This window comes from Jatropha curcas, chromosome 1, assembly GCF_041381405.1.
Source record: "Jatropha curcas cultivar XTBG-Jc1 chromosome 1, XTBG_Jcur_1.0, whole genome shotgun sequence".
NCBI classification, from domain to species: Eukaryota; Viridiplantae; Streptophyta; class Magnoliopsida; order Malpighiales; family Euphorbiaceae; genus Jatropha; species Jatropha curcas.
Window position 1 is genome coordinate 13,015,019 of NC_143151.1, and position 10,723 is coordinate 13,025,741.

Consider the following 10,723-nt stretch of genomic DNA (forward strand, 5'->3'; position numbering starts at 1 on the left):
TCCCCAAAATACATTGATTCAAACCTTCTACATTGGGGTTACTCCTTCTACAAAAGGAACTATAGATGCTATGGCAGGAGGATCATTAATGAAGAAGACTATTAATTATGGAATTGAGCTACTGAAGGAGATGGCTAACAATAATAGCATATGGCCAACCGAAAGGGCTCAGGTAAGTCATTCCACTATTAATCATGAGTCATCTTCTACTTCTTCTTCAAAGAATTCGCTTAAGAAAGTTCATGAATTAGATCCCTTAACTATGATGCAAGCACAGATTTCTGTTTTGTCATATAAAATTGATAACTTGAATGTGAGTAAATCAACATCTCTTATTTGTGAAAATTGTGGTCAAAATGTGCGTGTATCAAATGAATGTAATTATAAGCATCCGGTTATGGAGGAACAAGTGAATTATGTTTAAGGACAAATTCGCGGTCCATACTCGAATAATTATAATGCTGAAAATCGTAATTGTCCTAATTCTTTTTGGAGAAACCATGATAAACAAGATAGGGGAAATCAAGTTAGTTAATCTCAAGATAGACTAGGACAATTGACTAGTAAAATTGATAAATTCTTGGATGGAATTAACCAGAAAATGAGCTGTCAAGATGATAGTTTTAAATGGTTAGAATCAAAGTTTGACAAGCTATTCAAAAACCATTCGTCATCTATACATAACTTGGAGGTACAAGTAGGGCAGCTTGCCAATGCTATGTCCTCACGAGAAGTAGGGAATCTTCCAACTAATACAGAAAAGAATCCTAGGGAAAATGTAAATGCCATTGCTTTACAAAGTGGAAAAATAGTAGATAAAATAGTTCCTTCGGGTATTGATGCTAATCTTTTGAATAATGAAACTGTGGAGCCGGTTTGTGAACCGAGCATTGAAGTGAATGTTGCAGGATCAAAAGAATAGGAAAAAGGAAAGGACAAGGAAAAGGATAATGTTAAAGCTTATCAATCTAGGCCACCTTTTCCACAAAGGCTAAAGAAGCAAGAGCAAGATAAGCAGTTCTTAAACTTTATTGATAAATTGAAAAATTTGCATATTAACATGTCACTCATGGAAGCTATTACACAAATTCCAAACTATGAGAAGTTTCTTAAAGATTTGATCTCAAAGAAATGTAGTTGGGAAGATGTATCAACAATTACCCTAACTGAGGATTGTAGTTCCATAATCTCAAGTAAGTTACCTACTAAACTCAGGGATCCAGGAAGCTTTACTATACCATGCAAGTTAGGTAAAGTAGATTTCCCTAGATGTCTTTGTGATTTAGGAGCAAGTATTAACTTAATGCCATTGTCTCTTTTTAAGAAATTGGGTTTTGATGATGAAGTTAATCGAACTAATATGGTTTTACAATTTGCTGACCAATCTATTAAAAGACCCTATGGCATTATTGAGGATGTACTTGATAAGGTTGACAAGTTTATTTTTCCTACTGATTTTGTCATACTTGACTATGTTTATGATAAAAATTGTCCTCTTATTTTAGGAAGACCATTTATGAACACAGGGAGGGCATTAATTGATGTTTCAGAAGGAAAGTTAGTCCTTATGATAGTTGATGATATCATTGAATTTCATATAGACAAAGCTATGAAATATCCTATGGATGAAGGTAATTGCATGAGAATTGACATAGTTGATGCATGTGTACAGGAAATTTTTGCCTTGGAAAATGATGATAAATATGAAGAGGATAATGTAAATAATGAAGGAGAGGATTTTATAAATTTAAGACTTGAAATGCTACTTAGAGAGCATGAGCCTCTTCCTCCATCAATTGAAAGTCCACCAATAGTAGACCTTAAAGAGTTACCTAGTCATCTACGATATGCTTTCCTAGGTAAAGATTACACACTTCCCATAATTATTTCTAACAAATTAACTATAGATCAAGAAAATGACTTGTTAAAAATTGTTAGAAATAGGATTAAGAGTATAGGGTGGCAAATTTCTGACCTTAAGGGGATAAGTCCGAATCGAGTCATGCATTAATCTTGAAGAAGGGCATATACCTAGGGCAGAAAGACAAAGGAGACTTAACCCTAATATGAAAGAAGTACTGAAGAAAGAAATTATAAAGTTGTTAGATACAGGAATAATATACCCAATTTTAGATAGCCAATGGGTTAGTCCAATTCAATGTGTGCCTAAAAAAGGAGGAATGACTGTAGTAAAAAACGAAAATGGTGAACTAATTCCTACTAGGACCACTACGGGTTGGAGGGTATGTATTGATTATAGGAAACTCAATTCAGCTACAAGGAAAGATCATTTTCCATTACCATTCATAGATTAAATGTTAGAAAGAATTGCTGGTCATGCTTTCTATTGTTTTCTCGATGGATATTCTGGATATTTTCAGATTTATATTTTTCTGAATGACAAAGAGAAAACCACATTTACTTGTCCATTTGTTACATTTACCTATAGACGCATGCCTTTTGGATTATGTAATGCATCCGCAACATTTCAACGTTGCATGACTGCAATTTTTAATGACTACATAGAGGAGATTATGGATGTATTCATGGATGATTTTTCTGTTTATGGTGATTCATTTGAAAGTTGTTTGAAAAATTTGGACCTAGTATTGTCAAGATGTGAAAGTGCTAACTTGGTTTTAAATTGGGAGAAATGCCACTTTATGGTTGATGAAGGCATTGTTTTAGGGCAGAAAATAAGTAAGGAAGGAATCCAACAGATAGAGCAAAGATAGAAGTCATAGAAAAGTTATCTCGTCCTACTACAGTTAAAGGTATTGGGTCTTTTCTAGGCCATGCAGGATTTTATAGGAGGTTTATAAAGAATTTCTCTATCATTGCTAAACCTTTAACTAACTTACTTGTTAAAGATGCGTCTTTTGATTTTTCTCTAGATTGTTTGAAAGCCTTTAACACTTTGAAGAATGCATTAGTAAGTGCACCTATTATGGTAAAACCTGATTGGGGATTACCATTTGAAATAATGTGTGATGCTAGTGATGTTGCTGTTGGTTGTGTTTTAGGACAAAGACATGATAAGAAATTGCATGTGATATACTATGCTAGCCACGTTCTAACTAGTACTCAAATGAATTATACAACTACTGAAAAAGAAATGTTGGCTGTGGTATATGCATGTGATAAGTTTAGATCATATTTGTTAGGAGCCAAAGTCATAATCTACACTGATCATTCTGCATTAAAATACCTATTTGCTAAGAAAGATGCAAAACCACGTCTTATTAGATGGGTATTATTGTTGCAAGAATTTGACATTGAGATTAGAGACAAAAAGGGTTCTGAAAATTTAGTTGCTGATCATTTATCACGTCTGGAAAATGAAGAAGGTCCAATAGGAGAATCTACAGTTATAAATGAAAGTTTTCCTGATGAAAATTTAATGTTAGTACAACATGTTCATACACCTTGGTATGCTGACATTGCAAATTTTCTAGCTTCTAACATAATACCTCCAGATATGACTTATGCACAACGAAAGAAGTTTTATTCAGATGCTAAAAATTTCTTATGGGATGAACCATTCTTGTTTAAGATATGTATGGATGGTATGATTAGAAGATGTGTAGGGGAAACAGAAATACAAGATATACTTATGCATTGTCATTCAAGTCCATATGGAGGGCATCATGGAGCAAATAACACTGCTTCAAAGGTTTTAGAAAGTGGCTTTTATTGGCCTACTTTATTTCAAGATGCACGTATATTTGTCTCACATTGTGACAGGTGTCAAAAGATTGGCAACATAAGTCGGAAAGATGAGATGCCTTTATCCAACATACTTGAGGTAGAAATATTCGATGTATGGGGGATCGACTTTATGGGACCCTTCCTTATTTCACAAGGTAAAAGTTATATCTTAGTAGCTGTTGACTATGTTTCTAAATGGGTGGAAGCACAAGCTTGTGTCACAAACAACGCCAATACAGTGGTCAAATTTTTAAAAGCACTATTTACCTGTTGACGCGTGTTTTTATGCCCCCGCCTAACCCGATGAGGATATAAGGATACGGAATAAGGAATCAGGGTCAACCAGAAGCCTTTAAACCAAAAATTGATTCAAACCGGTTCAAGAAGTCTGACCTGCGCTAGGGTTGCGTCACACAGCTATAAGTTGCGTGACGGCACTCATAGTTGCGTCACGCAACTCTAACCAGGATGACGTCACCTTGAAAAGCCCGTGTAACGGTTTTCGCTTTTTGTGTGGATAAGCGGCAACTGTACGAAAAGTGAGCTGCGTCACGCAGCTCTCGGGTCCGTCACGCAACTGTTAGTTGCGTGACGCAGCTCTGTTCTGTTGCCCTACCCATATAAATACTGCATTTTTATCTCTTAAACGGGACTTTTGAAAAAATTGAGAGCGATTCTTTTAGAGAACAAAAAAAGCATTTGCGGCTAGGTTTTCTACAAGAACTCTTTTGAGTCATCTTGAAGAAAAACGAAGCATTAGAGATTAAATAGGTTGAAAACAAAATCACAAAAAAGAAGAGAAAAGAGAGAAAAGAAAAGAAAAAGAGGTCTTTTTGGTTAAAACTTTGCAAAAGGCTTTCTGTGATCCTGAAACAATATTCCTAAGACATTCAAACCTCGTGCAATCCTCAAATCTGAGGGTTAGGTAATCATCTAAACCTTTCTTGTTACTTTTTTAGTTGTTTATTTATTAAATACCCATTTTATTGGGGTTTGAGTAGTTTGATATTGGTTAAGTAGTATTCTACTCATTAATGAGTGTTTCTGAGTAATATTAAACAAGTGTAGATAAAAAGAAAACGTAAAAAAGGTAGTTTGAATGGTAGTTAAGGACCAGAGCAGCTGCGTCATGCAGCTACTACCCGTGTGACGGAACTGTTCATGTCCAAAAGAAGTTGACTTTGCCCTGACTAGTCGCGTGACGGAACTGTTCGTGCTCAATAAGTTTATTTCGTTTATGTTTTGTTGTTTAATATTATGTTTTAAATAAGTGATTGATGAATCTGGAATTTTGATAAAGTCACTGTAACATCCTAGTGAGTTGAGTTGAGTCATTTCATAGAGGTAAGTTGAGTTGGGTTGAATCAAACCTTGTTGGGGTAGAATGAGAGTATAAGTGGACTTATGTGAATGTAAAGTTTGGACTTGCTTGCATCAAAACATACAGCTTGGGTATGAAATTGTAGCCTTTGTACACTTGAGGTACCAATTAGATATGTTACACAGCCAAATCACTTCTTCTAGAGACTACCCGTTCTTATCAGTTCACTTTCCTATTTTCATGTTTATCATTCTCTTCTTACTTGTCCCGCCCTTTTCCTTTCAATTTTCAACGTAGTTAAGCATTAAGTCAACTCCAAGTAAGTAGAATTCCTTGAAGTTTTATGTTATTCACTCTTTCATTCTGTTATATTGGAGATGAATTATGAGAATTCTTGTGTATAGGAGAAGAAAGTTCAAAAGTAGCAGAAAAGAGAAACTAAAACAGAGTCCCAGCTTTTTGAAAACAAGGTTTGATATCTCTTGTTATTTCCCATGTTCTTTGCATGAAAAATTGTATGGAGTGTTGTTTATGAGATCATGTGTTGATTATTGTTGAATGAAAGAAGTGGAAAGGATGTGAAAACAGGGGATGAATAAATGAAGTGGAAATAGAGTTTGCTGGAAATTTTACCAGCAACTTCATCTTGATTTTGACCTTATTAAATGATGGAATTAGGAAGTGTCATAGAAGAGTTATTTGTTCCTCTAAGTGTTAGCTTTACGTGGGTTTTTGAACCACTCAATTTGGAGTTGTATATTGTGAGATATGGCCAAAAGAGGACAGACTGTGCAGGCTGGAAACCGCGCGCGCGAATTGCATGAATGAGGTCGCGACTTGTCACTGACTCTCATTTTGCAATCTACGCGGTCGCGACTTTCATCTACGCGCTCGCGACTTTCACCTAAACCTCTCTGACTCCCATTTTTCATTCTACGCGATCGCGACTTTGCACTGCGCGCGCGCTCGCGACTTTGGCCAGAAAGTCACTGCCTCTCAAATGGCACATCTCGCGCTCGCGACTTCCATATGCGCGATCGCGACTTGGTCTCGCGCTCGCGACTAAGGTTGCGCGGTCGCGACTTGAGCCAGAAACCTCTCTGACTCTCAGGTTGCACCTCTCGCGCTCGCGATGTTCAAATGCGCGCTCGCGACTTACCTCTTCAGTGTAACTCGCGCTCGCGACTTGGCATGTCGCGCTCGCGACTGATGTTTTGACACTCTTTTTGACTTCTTTTTCTATGTAATTACATTTCTTTGCTCAACATATATGCATCCAATCATTCTACAACAAAAATATAACATAAGAACATGGATTAAAACAACATGTAAGCATTTAGATGATGTGAAATCAAATCAACATGATGAATTATGCAGTTATGCAACCATTTATATGTTATTGTGTTACAATGTTGACATGTTAATATTAAGCTCCATTGAGGTTGGGTAGAAACCATGTAGATAAGGCTATGTCGCGACATAGAATAGCAGATCTACGCCCTATACAGTTTGGAACTCTGGCTACAGGCCGTTGAGTGGATATGATTAAACCGTGCGGTGCAAATCCGGTTAGGGGCACCAAAACGGACAATATTGGCATAGGCGAATCCGGTTCGGGGCCTATAGCATACAGTTTCATCCAGTTTCCTACAGTTTTTCTTATCACTTTGGTTTCACTATAACCTTATGGAGCCATACAGATATCTTGACATAACATTGCATGAATCATACAGTATACTATACAGCAAGAAAGATCATCAAGGTAAAATGAAAATATCATGATATGTGTGCTTACATTCCATATGTAAGTACATGTTTATTTCTACATATGTATGTGCTTATATGTTTCTATGTTTCTTTATTCATTGTGATATTCACTGAGTTTAATCAAAGTTGCAGAATTCATACAACATAAAGAACATCAGGTAAGATCATGAAAGTATAATGCTATATATGCTTACACGTTTAATTATTGATTCTGTAAAGAGCCATACAGTCATGAGATGTTATTAATCGTAACTTATATGATGTGACTAAAAGTGCATAAGTCATACAGCATAATGAATAGCAAGTAAGACAAGGAACATATACTGTTATGTATTCTTCCATGTTTATTGATTTCATTCATACAACACAATGAACAGCAGGTCAGATCATGATAGTATCATAATATGTGATTAAAGGTTCATGTACAGGAGTTATGAGATACTTAGAACTAAAGGAGTTATGTGATTATGGTGTGAATTAGAAGTTTATTCTTTGCTATAAAGATACATTTGTGTTGAAATTTATTAAAGCTATGATTTTCAATGCTTTCATGCAATTTGGGTTTTCAGTAGTTGTCATCACACTTTGTTAAGCATGTGAATTATGAGCACCACTGAGTTTTATACTCAGCGCGTCGATTTTCATCACGCGCAGGTTGAAGATCGTGGTTGCTACTTGAAGACTTGAGGAGTACTATCAAAACAGAAGTGCTTAATTTGGTCATAGTAGATTGAGAGATGTATAATTAAGATTTATGGCATGTATTAAGATTGATGGCATGTATAATTCTTTTATTGTTAGAGCTTATGTGATTGTAAATATAAGTGAAACATGTAATTATTTTGGTGTAAGTAGTTGGAGATAAGAATAGTATTTATGAAATGATTAAAGATGAAATAATTTACTATAGTTGGTATGATTAGGTCATGAAAACTTGATATAGATTCTGAATGAAATTAATTGCTAGATATTAAATGCTTTTGAGGATTTATATAATTATGTAAAGATATATATATAAAGGGTTATTGTGTTATGATGATTCTTGGAGATGTTGGAAGTTTAGAGTGTAATTGGGAGTGTTTATATTCATATTTTGCATACAGTATGATATCAGCATGACAAGATATAAGTTCAACCAGATTGTAGCGTCTCGGCTCGGTTCATTCGGGTTAACGGGTGGACCGGGAAGGGGCGTTACAGTCACGAACAGATGCATCACGCAACTAGGAGTTCCGTCACGCAACTGTTCTTCCGTAGAACATCTGCGTGACGCGACTGTTCTAGGGTTCCAGAATAATTTCATTTTATTTTATTTTATCCAATTTCGTGTAATTAAATAAAAGTTCTATTTTTTATATAATTCAAGAAATAACCAATAATGGGCAGATTATGATTTAATCATATCAAATAGATTACTATTTTGTTATGCATGTTTATGGGATTTTAGGGTTTATTATGTTTTAATTAAGTAGAATATATTGCAAATTCGGTTTGTGGCCCGCTTTTAACCATAAGGCAAGAGCGGGTCTTTTAATTATTTTAATTGCTATGGGTTGAATGATTGATGTGGTTTGAATGATTATGTATGATTATGAATGCAATGAATGGATTTATTTGGGACGATTAAATGATTTTCCACCTAGGAACTCGGTTCGATTTATTCGGGTTGGGTTTAAATAAATAAATTGGCTTTTCTAAATTAAAATAAATTAGAAATTGTAGGTTAAAAGAGGCCAGTTTTCCGGGCGTCGGCTTCCAACGGGCCGACGTACCCAATTCTCTTACCCAGAATCGCACTTGGTGTGCCTGACCAGTCTTTTAAATAATTGGCCTTGAATAAAATTGGGTTTTAAGTGAAGTCACTTTTTAATTGGAAACGGTCCCATTGCCGAAATAATGGGTGGCGACTCAAAATATTTTATAAGACCGATTTATCGGCATCGCGTTCCTAAAAGGTTTTGTCACTATTTAATAAAGACCACCTTTTCCAATAAATAAAATGTTAAATCGAGCGTTCTTCGTGTCGCTCGGGGGCGGGGCGAAAACATTACCAGATTTGGAGTTCCAAGGGCAATAATAAGCGACGGAGGTACGCACTTTTTAAATAGATCTTTTGAAAGCTTTTTGAGAAAATATGGAGTACACCATAAAGTATCTACCCCATATCATCCACAAACTAGTGGTCAAGTGAAAATTTCAAATCGTGAGCTTAAGTGGAAAAAACTGTCAATTCATCTCGGAAAGATTGGTCACTTAAGCTAGATGATGCACTTTGGGCATATAGAACGGCATTTAAGACACCAATTGGGATGTCACTATACCGTTTAATTTATGGTAAGGCATGTCATCTACCCTTAGAATTAGAATATAAGGCATATTGGACAATAAAGTCTCTGAATTTTGATTTGAGCAAAACAGGCTACAAAAGGAAACTTCAGTTAAATGAACTTGATGAGATTAGATTATTAGCATATGAAAATGCCAAATTGTATAAGGAAAGAACTAAGAGATGGCATGATATCAGACTCGAATCCAATCATTTAAAGGAGACAAAGTGTTATTATTTAATTCGAGACTACGCCTATTTCCTGGAAAATTGAAGTCAAGATGGAGTGGACCATTTGAAGTGATCAAAATTTCAGATCATGGAGCATTAGAGTTAAAAAATCTATCCAATGGTTCCACGTTTATGATAAATGGACAAAGGTGTAAGCTTTACTTGGGTGATAAAATTAATGATCCACCACAAGTAACATTTTGAATCAGTGCAGTGGGTATGTATAATATCAATATCTAAATATATACCTTGTTTGTGTTGTTTTACTTTCTTTTATTTGCTATTTGAAAAATAAAAATAAAAATAATATATATATATATATATATATATATATATATATATATATAGAAGAACTCATTGCAAGTCAAGTTTGCAGGAAAGTCTATTTTTGCAGGGAATCTGAATTCGTGAGCGTGAATACATAAAGCCTGGGCGCGATTGTTGTAAAAAAGAGACAGAAGGTTTTGATCAACATTCGCGATTGCAAGAATATACAGCGCGAGCGCGAGTTCTCCACAAAGAAAGTCAGAAACTTTGAGATCCCCTTTCGCGATCGCGATCATATCAAGAACGGGAGCGATTAGGGTACAAGAGAAGTCAGAGAGGATGGACAAAGCCATACGCGAGGCGCAAATCTAAGACGCGATCATGACACCATCAATTATTGGCGCGACTGTCCAATGGTTAGAAACTCTCAATTGCCCTCTCATATTCAAATTCAACTCTTCTCCTTCCCAAGGTGTTCAAACTGCAAAAACTGCAAATATCCTTTCAAATCCAATCAAAACTCTTCCTTTTCAACTTCCCCATTAACTACTCAACCCTATCCTTCCCTAAAATCATCTATATAAGAGTTTCCATTCCCCTGTTAAAACCCCCAACTATACCAGTGCAATAAAAACTCCCAGCAAACCCACTTTTCTTTGTGTCTTCACCGCTAACTCTCCATCAAAACCATCACAATGCCATTCAAACAAAAGGCCAAGAAGAACAAGGAGGGGTCTTCTTCCTCTGCTCCAGCAAGAAGAGATTTGGCTTCAAGATATAAGGCTCCATTCCCTATCTATACTATGGAGGAAGGCGAACGCTTCACCCGCCTCGCCAAAGGCAGTTTCACAGGTATGTATCTTTTTGACCATAATTTTTTGCAGAATACTGGTATTTTAGAGAAAGTTCAGGATTATTTGAAAACCCTGAACTTTGAAATATTTAGTCAATTAAAAATTCCTTAGAATGCTAAATTGAGTTTAGAATTATTGACTACCATTGACTGGGTTGATAACACTGAAATGACCATCAAATTTAGAGTGGATGGAGAGGATTTAACTGTGGATTATGATAAAATGCACCAATGGTTAGGATTCCCCAAA